This window comes from Mixophyes fleayi, chromosome 8 (assembly GCF_038048845.1).
Source record: "Mixophyes fleayi isolate aMixFle1 chromosome 8, aMixFle1.hap1, whole genome shotgun sequence".
Classification (NCBI taxonomy): Eukaryota; Metazoa; Chordata; class Amphibia; order Anura; family Limnodynastidae; genus Mixophyes; species Mixophyes fleayi.
The window spans coordinates 118,807,494-118,820,824 of NC_134409.1; the positions used below are offsets into that span (position 1 = coordinate 118,807,494).

The following is a 13,331-nucleotide window of genomic DNA, read 5'->3' on the forward strand; positions in this document are numbered from 1 at the left end:
TTCAATTAATGTCGAGAAAACTTGATTGTCTTTGTCTGCTAATATGCGTAGAGCACGCTACGGCGTGGAAGGGCGTATACAGCCGCAACACGTGGCAATAACAGTTTTTACACTTTTATGTACATTCGCACAAACACACACATTTGTAAATAGCACACATTAATTTCAACACATAGTTTTTTATGTCGAAATATAGTAGTGTTTATGTGTAATATTATAAGTTATATGCATATTAGTAAAACCTATGGTTCAGGTTAAAGGAAATATATAATGTCTGATATTATATTAATCACCTTTACATCAGCAGCTGTCCAGTGCATTCGGTGAAGAGATCGCACATTGCATACTCTAGTTATTGATGTTAGGGAATAAACCTTTAATATGATGCTGACTATAAAATGCTATTAGACTAGTTGTAACTGGAGTCTTGGCGAGAAGAAAGGAGCACATCCCCTGGAGAGATGACCCCCACCTTTGGATTCTTTAGTCTGAACTAGCCTATGATCTGCAACCTCTTGGACCTTCCTGAAGGCTGGACCAATAGAAGCAAGCCACACCATCTGCATTGTTTTATTGTATTTCTGTTTGCATATAAGCAGGAGCTTCTCATCTAGTGTTCAGTCATCTTGACCACAGACTTCAGACCTGAATGACTGTTCACTGGATCCAGAGCGCCTGCGATAAGTAACGGCTGTACTTATTATTATTTCACTTGAATTATTCTGCTACTTTTTGAGAATAAATATTTGTGCGTTGGAAACACAAATCGAGATTCGACAATCGTTATTGGATAGTGACAAAACGTGCATAACAATTTATATATTCATACATATATATATATATATATACATATATATATATATATATATATATATACACACACATGTGATGATACCAGGATGTTAGGATAGGAACCCAGAAGAAAGTCCTGGTATCAAGGGGTTCAGGATCACACAGGCAAAGAAAAGGTGTGGATACAGCGGTATCTTTATTACAGCTAACTGCAAACAATAGCTTATATATATATCAAACCATAATTCAAACAACACCCAGTGTTCACCAAACTTTAACCATCACCCAGTAACACCCCAGTGTTCAATAAATTGTTTATAACGAAAATAGGTTTTCTTTACCAGTCCAAGTTATAGGGGAAGGATGATGTCCGTGATTAATAGAATAAGCCAGGCAGAGCAAACAAGTCTGCAAGTCCAGGAAAAGCTTGTAATCCAATAGCCACAATACTCCCAGATAAAAACCTCAGCACACGGGCAGTAGCCGAAACTCCAACGCCAATAGCTTCTAGAAGCAAAAATCCCACACACCCAGAAGTCTCTCCTGCAGGCCTTCTTAAAGGGACAACATTTCCCAGGTGAGGAATCCCTCCCTGCAGGGTTATCCACAGATCACAGATGCTGGGATTGGCTGGGAGGTATGAGTGGTATGGAGATGGGAGTGGAGAGCTGTCCTTCCCTCATGGCTTTCCCTCCTGCTGTTTTGGAGACTAGGAGTCTGACACAGTTCCAGGGGGAACAATAGCTGCTCCAACCAGTTGCTGATTGACTTAATCCTGGTTAAGTAAGATAGCCTCCCTGTTTTTACCCCTTCCAGTCATTTGTGATATCAGAGGGGCTTCAGCTACTCTCAGCTTCCTGTCTGTAAGAGGGAGGTGAGGCCTTGATCAGGAAACAGTACACCTACCATGTTGTAATCCAATATAATGTTCAGATGAATACATGTAACCCACCTGGCTTTATTGAAGAATAATATGGTTAACTTAAGTCCATCTCATAGGTTTTTATACACACTTAGATTATGTAACAAATGAGGTTAATAAATTAAAGCAACCCAATGTTCAACTAAGCACAAGCAACTTTCATTCTAAGTGTTTAAAATGACAGATGGGAAAAAAGGTGACTGTCAGACCCATTGCGTCACAACACACATATTCATATATATATATATATATATATATATATATATACATTATATATATGTATATATATATATATATATATATATATATACATATATACACATATATATCTCATCATCAACATTTATTTATATAGTGCCAGCAAAATAAATATAAATATATATATATATATATATATATATATATATACATACACTTATTTATACTTAATTATTATATCTGCAATGCAATACCTGCACAGCAATGTGTCTGACAAATAAAGATTTTGTGCAATTCCATAAAACAGGCAATCCACCTAGTATGTCAAGTACATTATGTAAATTTCCTTCCAGGTGAACCGGTTAGCATCTGACAAAAAGTTATGTAGTGTAAAACAAGTTGCTATTTTGATCAATACATAGATTTTCATATATGTGGGTAGGACGTTTGCTGCAATTGTGTGCTCATAAAATGGGTTGTAGAGGGTTGGACAGGATGGTAGAGGCAATGTCTTTTGAAATAGTTGTGATTTTAATGCACAAATCTTAACAGTTTATTTACAGATCAGTCTGCTGGAAATGTGTGCTGATAAAATTAATGCGAGAGCGTTAAGGGTAACTACTTCTAATAATAATAATATGAGTTGGATATGAAATATCTACATTCATAATGTCGCCATTCAAAATGTCTACACCATAATGGTGACAGTGATAATATCGACACGTTCATGTCTACACAGTTAAAATGTCGACATACATAATGTCGACACATTCAAAATGTCAACATATAACATGTGTACACAATACTGTCATAATGTCTACACAGTTGTAATAAATAAATAGATGTCAACTAAAAAGGGCAATAAATGAAAATAAATAAATAAATAAATGACGTGTTCCTTCCCCTCAAATATTTTATCCCACCCTAGTGCTGCCCCCTGAATTTATTGCTAATGTTATAGGCCAGAGGGAACCATCCACAGCAACCCTGATCTGAAGACAAGAGGTCAGGGTTACCAGCCCAGGTGTACTAGAAGGGGGTACACTAGCAGCGTGATTTACCCAGAAGGACACAGTTCTGAATGCTGCAAAGGAGTCCAGTGGTGGCTGCAGCTTAAACCCCTCCTACTGCGGTTAGAGGGCACATTTAGGATAAATAAAGGGGACTTTGGCAAGACAAGGCCAATCGGTCCCCAGCAACACAACAGACAGGGTGGCATAGGCAGTCCATCTTTCACAAATACCATGCAGAATATTTGTGAAAATTATTCCATGGGTAATGGTGAGAAAAATGTGCTTTCATTTTCAAAACTGTTACATGTAAATGTGAATTAACATGTGGTTCCTGGGGTCAGCACAACCTTTTGTAAATGGCTATCAGTGAAACAGTTGTCGAAGTCGTATAATTGGATGACTGAAAGTATATTGGTTAATATTGTTTTGCCGTGCGATTGCGATCCGTACGCCACGTAACACAGATCCATACGTCACATAACGCGTGGCATGGTATGATCGCACGGTAAAATATGCACGTACACACTCGCATTACATCATTTAGTTATTTATATAATTCATATTCATATTGGTTCCGTCACACTGTAATTTATGAGCAGATAGTATTTGGTTTATTATTAGTTTATATAATATGATTATACGCACACTTTAGTGTTATTTAAGGTTCAGGTCATAGGAATTGTGTCATGTCTGATATCATATTAAACCCCTAATCATCAGCAGCTGTCCGGTGCATTCGGCGAAGAGATTGCACATTGCATACTTTAGTTATTGATGTTAGGGAATAAACCTTTGTATAATGCTGGCTATGAAATGCTAATTGACTAAGATGTAACTGGAGCATTGGCGGGAAGAAAGGAGCAGATCCCCTGGAGAGATTACCCCCACCTTTGGATTCCTTAGATTGAACCAGCCTATGACCTGTTTACCCTGGACCCATCTGATGTCTGGACCTATAGAAGCAAGCCACGTCATCTCCATTGTTCACTCTTTAACACTGACTGTATATATAATCATAGCTGCACCTCCACCACTCTCAGTCATGTTCTGACCACAGTATTCTAAGCAGATATACAGGTCACTGGGACCCGTGGAAGCGCAGCGAAGCTCATGCAAAGCGCAGCGGTATGTATGTATCGTTTGGTATTGGCTGTACTGTACTGTATTATATTACAATCATGTATTGAATTGTTAACTTTTTACATCCGCTAAAATAAATCACTTTGTGCGTTAGAAACACAATACAATCGCTTGGGCAATGCTTATTTGAAAACGATAGAATTACTTTAATACAGATATCATAAATGTCCCTGAGCGTCTCATGAGGGAAATACAACTTCAAAGACATTTCTATCTTAGAAAAAAGCTTACATAAGTATGATGGCAGAGTTACATTTCACACACTATGTTAGTTACTCACCTTCTGGATGGTTCATCGAATGTTGCAACAAATATCAAGGTACCATTTGCCAAGGACAACAAGAGATTAGGTAGATTTATATCTTTGAAAAATAAGAAACACATTATAATAAGATTACAATCTAAGAAGATGACAGAGATTGAAAGTAAAATATATGTATTATAGACTAGAGGCATACTGAAAAATATCTGGGTCCCATTGCAAAATAGTGATGGGGCCCACTACACACCATCATAGCACCATGCCTACCACACCATCATAGCACCATGCCTACTGCAGTGTCTGCTGCAGTCAGTACTCAATAGGGCAGAGTACCAAATGCATTAGTAGCAATTTGGCACATTAGTCTGCTAGGGATGTAGTTATGCCACTGTATATAAAAGCTGTTACAGAGTGCAGATCAGCGAAAGTAGTTTTTGGAGGTTCCTGTTTCTGTCAGGAGGAACTTACAATTTCCAATTTTCTTCACAGGAGTTCAACACCTTAGCCTCAGAGATAACTACAATGCTTGTAGGCCCAAGACACAACATGGGTTATCCAAGCCTCAAATTTGTTGTACAATTCAATGCTCCACATCATAGCCCTCATACAGAGTCAGCTCTCCACCAGAACCTGGTGTATATTTATGACTGTGAGTAACATTGGGGGGTATCTTTACTAAACTGCAGGTTTGAAGAAGAGGAGATGTTGCCTATAGCAACCAATCAGATTCTAGTTGTCATTTTGTAGAATGTACTAAATACATGATAACTAGAAAAAAAACCCTCTCTAAAAATGTGAAACTTTACTGTAGAAAAACATAAAATTGCCAAGATGCCATTCTACCCAAAATATTACCAAGCATCAGGTAGCTCCCTACTCTTAGCTAGATTTCAGCACCTGCAATCTACACGGTCATCATATTCACCCTCATCATTGTGTACATCTCCCTCAAACAATATTAATTCATCCCCGCTGGAATCCACCATGACAGAAGTCTGTGTATTTTGATGTAATTGACGATAACGGCCTTCCTCATGGAATTTGTAGTTCATTTTATGGCAGAGCTGTCACTATTTTTGGGCAATTCTTTTAGACCAGCCCAAATGTCAAAATGTTGTGCTGACTCATCTACATCACAACAGGGTGTCTTGGGAAAGCTTAGTTTTTTCCTAAAAGCAGTTGCCAGAGAAACTGAAGGAGGAGACGTCATTACAAGATGCCGATAGCTCTTGGATCCTGCCAAAGCGAATTATGTACTTAATCTACAATTACAATATCGTTAGCAGATTTACTTTGTTTCATTTCCTACTTCAATTTCACTAGCTGCTTCTCAAAAAGTCTAATTAGGGCAATCATTTGACTCAAGCTAACCTTATCTGCACTCTCTTCACAGTTGACTACTTTGCTGGACTAAAGTACATTCCCCCTCAAATTCTATTCTTTTTGCAGCTACTGCATTCTCCTACATGCTGTTGCACAATACCGAAAATGACCCTAAATATTTTGGGACACAGACAGCATCTCTTGCATGTCATTGTAATTTTTTAAAAAGTTCTGTACCACCAAGTTGATTGTGTGAGCAAAACAGGAAATGTGATGGAATTCCACCCGTTGTAATGATCTAACAATATTGGTGGCGTTATCAGAAATCACATATCCTCAGGAGAGTCCAAGCAGGATAAGCCACGTTGCAATGACATCCCTTAGTTTTTAAAAGAGGTTGTCAGCGGTATTACCTCTGACCTGCGCCTTGTCTTGTGTCTGACAACCACCTCTCACTCCCGCCTTCAAGACTTCTCCCGTGCTGCTCCCCACTTATGGAATTTCCTACCAATCTCAATCAGACTTTCCCTCAGCCTTCAAATCTTTAGATGCTCTTTAAAACCCATCTCTTCTTTAGAGGTGACCTTATCCTCGATAACACTATTCACACTAATGCACCCTCACAACTATCCCAATCTCCACTCTGAGCCACACTTGCTCCTCTTGTTTCAACTGTGCCCTCTTCCCTTTAGAATGTAAGCTCAGTAATGAGCAGGGTCCTCAATACCCTTTGTTTTCATGTCTCCATTCATTTTGTCTGCCTTGTCTATTCTTTTTTTATGTATGTCTTGATTTATGTATGTCCTTGTCTTCCCTACTGTACAGCGCTGTGGAGCATTGTGTGCCTTGCAAATCTACGATAATAATAGTAATAATAATAGTAATAATAATAATAATAATAATAATAATAATAATAATAATAATAATAATATGCCTCTTAGTGAAGCAGATGATACACAGTGTAGCCTGCCTCAGACAAATGTGACGTACTTGGGTACATGCTGCTGCTATTTCTGCTGGTGAAGGCGAATCACTGAGCCAGTGGGCTGTCACAGTCATATAATCTTTAGTTTGCCCAGTTCTGCTTGTCCCCATATCTGTGGTTAAGTGTACAGTGGGTAGAATGGCATTTTGTAGCCCAATAATTAAATTTTTACGAACCTTCTGGTAGAGGTGAGAAATAGCTTTTCTAGTAAAATCGTGTCATGATGGAATTTGGTACTGGGGACACAAGACCTCAAGTAATTGTCTAACACCAGCTGCATTAATAGTGGACATTGGACGCTGATCTAATACTAGCATAGTCGCCATGGCGTCTGTGATCTGATTTGCGACTGGGTGACAGCTTTCTTACTTTCTTCCTCTTGCAAAGGATTGTTTAACAGTCAATTGTTGTAAACTACTAGTAGTCTTTTTCTGGGTTGAAGATCCACCCCCAGCATCAGGAGTGGAACTAACGCTCAATAATTCTTCAGAGGAATCATGGTTAGTGGAGGAGTCATCTAGCCTTAACAACTTGGATGCAGGACTAACTCCTGTCACATGTGAGGATATTGATGAGGAAGGTGTTGGGGGTGTAGATTGCAGGTGCCGGGATCTAGATCAGAGAAGGGAAGTAGCTGATGGTGGACTGCTTTCTGACATTTTTAGCATAAGTTTCTGATTTTCCCAAGAGCTTTCCATGAACTCACTGCAAATGGTGCAACATGGATGAGGATCCTAGATGGTTAAGGTCCCTACCTCTACTGACTGTGGCTTTACAATGCTACAAATGGCTACACAACTCTTGTCAGAATTTAGGTAAAAATAATTCCACACATAAGAGGTGGATTCTTTGGTCTTATGCCTAGGCATGACAATGGTCTACTTCTTATCACTTGCCAGAACTTTTGCAATCTTTGTATGAAAGTGTATGAAAATAATATTGTGACCTGTGAGGTGGTCAAAATTCACTGCAAATGACTTGAAATTAGTGTTATTGAGGTTAATAATAATGTAGGAACTAAAAAAAGAGCAAAAATTATGTGATTTCAGCATATTTTAGCAATTTTTCTAAAAAATACAGATGCAAAACCAAAACACATGAGGGTGGTTTTGCCAAAACCAAAACACGAAGCTAATCCAGATCCAAAACCAAAACCAAACCATTTCACGGGGGTCAGTGAGCATCTCTACTTTAAATACGGAAATCTCTATACTATATAATCCCTAAACGCAATATTTTTCATGATAAATATACACTGGGTTAGGATTTGTGGACAACTAGCTCTGTTCTATATGAACTAACCCCCATCACATCAAGCCATTCTGCTGAAAAGTTCTTGATGACAAAATGCATTGGGCCATGGCTTGACAAGGGGTTTATGAAACAGCTTTAGAACGTAAAATGAAATGGAGGCTTGGATCTTCTTAGTCTTGGGTCTACAATGAATGAAATTGACCCCTATTTCCAGACGCAATCAGTACCACGGGTCCTGAAATTGAATTGCCCTCCGGTACATTGCATACAGTTGATGATGATGATGATGATGATGATACAGTAAAACAGTAAAATTAAGCGAAAGGCAACATAGCACCTTAAAAACTTGCCCCCATAATCCCATACAAACTGACAGCCACACATCAGATAGGTGTAAATATAAAATAAATTCTAACTTACCTCCATCGTATGTTTTAAAATAGCATGATCCTAAAACTTCTGCTGTGTGGACTAAAAATAAATGAAGACATAAAATAAAATCCTGGTATAACTCTTTTTTTTGTTTTAAACACAACAGTGCTGCTTTTTTCTTTTTAAATGTTATGCAAATTCAGTTATATCCCAGGAATAGATATAGTCTCACAGACATTAGTTCAGCCCAAAATATGTCTGCCTTCACTATGGGCAGTATTAAGTGTGACCTACAGTGACTATTGAGGTCTCTGCCATATCTGCTAAATCTTCTGCTCCAAAGTAAGATACTGGAGGTGGATTCACATAAGCCAAAATAAATACAAAATCACAAAAATGTTTTAATGTGATTACTCTTCTTTAAACACAAAGCATTTATCTAAGGGTAATAAGCCATATTGCCTCTAAAACTACATGAAGGAACACACACACAGCTACAGTATCCATCATCAAATTAGGCAAGAATTCCAAAAGAGAACAACAAGTAGGTATGGAACCTAAGGTAAGAACACAGCCACCTGTTATAGACTGTTCCTATAGTCTCTTGAACTTGATTGTACTTTATCCACCACCTCAATTGACAAAAAAGCGCTATGAACAAAGACATCTCTCTCACGCCACAGGTTGTGATAAACTTAAACCTCTCTCTCTTCTATCTTAGAAGTTTTATATAATCAAATTTTACATGTTGCTTTATTTACTACCCCCTTTAATTTTTTTATCTATTTTATTTATATTTAAACATGTTTTTTAACATGTGGAAATGTTTACCTCAAATCTAAGCCTTCAGTTCTACTACACATATGGGAACTGTCATGAGCATGTCTGCAGGGACTGGACCAACTGAACCGATAAGTTACCGTATATACTCGTGTATAAGCCGAGTTTTTCAGCACATTTTTGTATGCTGACAAAGGCCACTCGGCTTATACACGGGTGAACTTACCTGGTGTCCGATCCCTCGGCTGTTAACTTCTGCATATGCGTTCCAACAACAGGAAGTTCGGCATTTGGAACGCCTACTTGCGTTCCAAATGCCGAACTTCCTGTTGTTGGAACGCATGCGGGGTAAGTAAAAAATCTCTCTCTCTCTGCGTCCTCGCCTTTCGTTTGTTCTGTCCAGACAATCCAAACTTTTTATCGGCGGTCTGAGCTTTGATACCAACAAGGGGAATCTGGAAGAGGTGTTCTGCAAATATGGTCTGATCATAGAGGTGGTTGTGGTAAAGGATCGGGAAACTAAGAGATCCAGTGGATTTGGCTTTGTTACGTATGAGAACCCAGAGAATGCCAAAGATGCCTTGCACTCAATGAATGGAAAGTCTGTGGATGGACGTCAGATTCGTGTGGATCAGGCTGGCAAGTCCTCCGGTGAAAAGAGGAGGTTACAGAGGAGGCTCATCTGGAGGAAGAGGATTCTTCCGTGGTGGCAGAGGACGTGGTGGCGGTGACAGGGGCAATGGAAGCAGCAGGTTTGAGAGCAGAAGTGGAGGATATGGTGGCAGTGGTGGCTCAAGGGATTATTATGGAAGTGGCAGGAGTCAAGGAGGTTATAGTGATCGCTCAGGAGGGTCCTACAGAGACAGCTATGATAGCTATGCTACACACAACGAGTAAAATACTTTTTTATATCTGTTTAAGTATCTCTACAGCCTCACTGGTAGTAACGGAACAGCTGTCCTAAAGGGTGTAAAGCTAATAACTTTTATATTGTTACTTTTAATGTTATGGTTTCATATTGTTAGATTTCTCACCCTACTATGTTTTGCTGTTCCATTGAGGCTGCTCTGTTGAGGAGCTCCTCTTGCATAAATGCATTTGAGCAGGTTCATGCATCAATAAATGGTTTCTGCTCAGATGGAGTGATCATTTTTATTTAGGTTTTTAAATTTGCGCTCTTTTCCACCCTAGGCTTATACTTGAGTCAATAAGTTTTCCCAGTTTTATGTGGTAAAATTAGGTGCCTCGGCTTATATTCGGGTCGACTTATACTCGAGTATATACGGTAATCCTCAAAACTGCCAGTATCACCGTGACCAGCAATATTTTTATATAAATTACATTGATAAGGGATCGTTTATCAACACAGTAAGCTGCAAAATCAAAAGTCAGCCTTATCTGCACAATTGGTAACCTAATGATAAGGTGACCCTTAGGATTTAGGAAGTAAACTGAGCAACCCTTTAATGCAAAGTTGAGACAACCTTTTTGGAAGCAGTCACTACAATAGTTTACAATCTAATTTTATGGTAGTTGTGACAGTGGGATATAAAACTGATTTGTCTATAGCAGTTAAAATCACGCAGCAGAATTCAAACCAGGATCCTCAGTAAATATCTCAGTATAATTTTTTCAATTGCTGTATATAGAAACTTCTTAAGGAGATCTCTGGATATTGATTATAATGTGTCCATATCTGTCATTTTCTTTAGCGGCTAAACTGTTTTATATTTCAGAGAGTTAAGACAAAATATATCACAACAGGTCAAAAATATTATATAGATTTTTTTTTAATTTACCATTTACTAGGGCCAAACTCAGTCCTATTCCAGTGTTATGTAGAGCGTCACTGACTAGGCTGGAATTGTAAATGAAAGAAAAATAAATTAATATATTGGTAATATAATAAGCACAAATAATGTCTGTCAGCAAAACTAGAAATATCTGACCCTAAAATAATGAAGGCAATCTTTCTGGCCCTGTCTGAACCATTACTGTCACATACATCCCTGAGAACTGCTGTATCCCACAACAGAATCTGAACATACAAGTTACATCATACTTACCAACTTTTTCCAATTGGTGTCCGGGAGACTCTCTCTTGCAGGTGGGCGTGTGGGGGGCGTGGCTCCGAAATCACGTCATTTTGCCCCCACCCCCGCGACGTAATGACGCAAAACGCGTCATTTAACAGCGGGGGAGGGGCCAAATGCCGCGATTCACGGAGAATCACAGCGTTTTGGCCCTAATGCGGGCAGAAGCGGGAGATTGCCACACTCTCCCGGGAGTCCGGGAGACCCACTCGAAATGCGGGAGTCTCCCGGACATTCGGGGAGAGTTGGCAAGTATGAGTTACATCTTAACTAAAATAACACAGATCTTAGACTACATACACATCCTTTTTATCCTAAGGACATTCTGAACTAGGATTGCTCTTTGAATAAAACAATTTGCTACCAGACTGAGGGAGCTTTTAAGCTGGCTGCACACGTTGCAGTATTACACTTCAAATCAGGTATTTGACAAGATATCCCAAAGTGTCAGCGTAATGCCAGATAATGTGTCTATGAATGTAGCTGTGTGTTATCTTCCAATTGCACAGTTGGGCCGCAATAAAGCCGGAAGTGATCCAGCTGCTTGTCCATTGCTGAATGTCAGGATCTTGCCTGAATTGTCTTTAGAGGTTGTCACATATTAAACAATGGTCATGTTTCTCCTCTCTATGGTTTAGGTTGCTCACATTTGCAACTCAAAATCAAATTGATCAATCACTATGCAATTTGTGCTTATATTCTGGGGGTGGGGGTTGATCAGATGACATAGAAAACTGGATTGAATATTGGCCTTTGCTTACGGTGAATTGCCTAGATAACCGTTCATTGCAATTTAGACAAACATATGTTAAGACACATTTTTTCTCCGCACCCTCTAGTAATCGCATGTTAGGCACATTGATGTTTGTTCCTATATTTTATATTATTGGAAGTTAGATGGGATTAAATGGGATGAAAATGAAAACATAATTTTACTGATAATAAAATACTTGCTAAAAGACAAATCACAATTAGACGTTAGAGGTAGAATTAAAGAGTCCAGAAACATAACACTAACTCACTTCTAGAATAATGCGACATAGATATGTACATAGTTTGGTAATCACCAGAAAGGCACAGATGGTAGCCTATAGATTGTGTATGAAATTATATGCACCTTGCAATGTGCATCCATGCAACACATGTTAGGATGCTGTGTGCAAATGATCAGCTTTGATTAATTTGTAGCCTCACAGCTAAACTCCTGAAATACATTTTTCCATATGGTTCTAATAATACAAAAAAAGTATGTAAACAGTAACCCTTCATGTGCTGGCATCCTGCAACATTCTTTTGCAGTGCTTTAAAAAGTCCAGATATGATAACCATCTGTGATTTACAACACATGTTTGCAGTTTCTGTGTTAATCTACATTAAATTAAACTAAATCATGAAGACAGGAGGGGCCGTGGCTTGGCGGCCATTGAGACAAGTTTCACCTGCACTGAGCTCCTGTTCAGCAAAGTATATTTTACCAATAGGGATCCCCTTCGTTTCCAACTAATGCTGAAACTATTACTAATCATCTAAGAAGGTTATTATCCTTAATATTGACAACATCTGAACTCCTAGGTCGAAGATCATTGAATGTCTACCTGAGTTCTAGGCCCCATGAGACATAGCACCAGAAACCAGCTGCTATATAAGATATTCCTGCTCGGACTTCAACAGTAGTGAGAACAGGCATTTGAACCCTTGTTGAAGTGATGACTACCCCTAAATATCTGTGGGCTTTACTACCCATTGTCTAAAATCATCTCTATCATACTGAGCCATAGGGGTCAGTCCATAATTACCTTGCATTTATCACTCACTTATTCACAATTATCTTGAACTCAGATCTGCAATCTTGACACAAAACAGCTTATTGTAAGGGCTGCTTCTGAACTAAGAACAGAATTATGCTGCCCTTGTGTGGCTAATTACAAAATTGCAGAAAATCCAATTAAAAGAAAAAGTTAATCTACCTATACAGAATTCCTCCTATTTATTAATCATCAACCATTTTATAGAACATTATGCTCTCACACAGAAATATCTACTCTAGAGGAAAACTAGAATCTATCTTATAAGTAATAATTATTTATATAAACTTGGTTACAGAACACATCTTTTAATGCTTAAAATCACCTCCTCCTATCCTCTGATGTGATATCTCCTATAATAGTGCCTTACTACATTCACCTACTGCCAATTG

At 38.6% G+C, this 13,331-nt stretch overlaps 1 pseudogene; it reads left to right on the forward strand.

The window, feature by feature from the left end:
* The first annotated feature begins 9,433 nt into the window (after nucleotides 1–9,433).
* On the forward strand, nucleotides 9,434–9,941 carry LOC142100263 (cold-inducible RNA-binding protein B-like; annotated as a pseudogene).
* The last annotated feature ends 3,390 nt before the right edge of the window (nucleotides 9,942–13,331 follow it).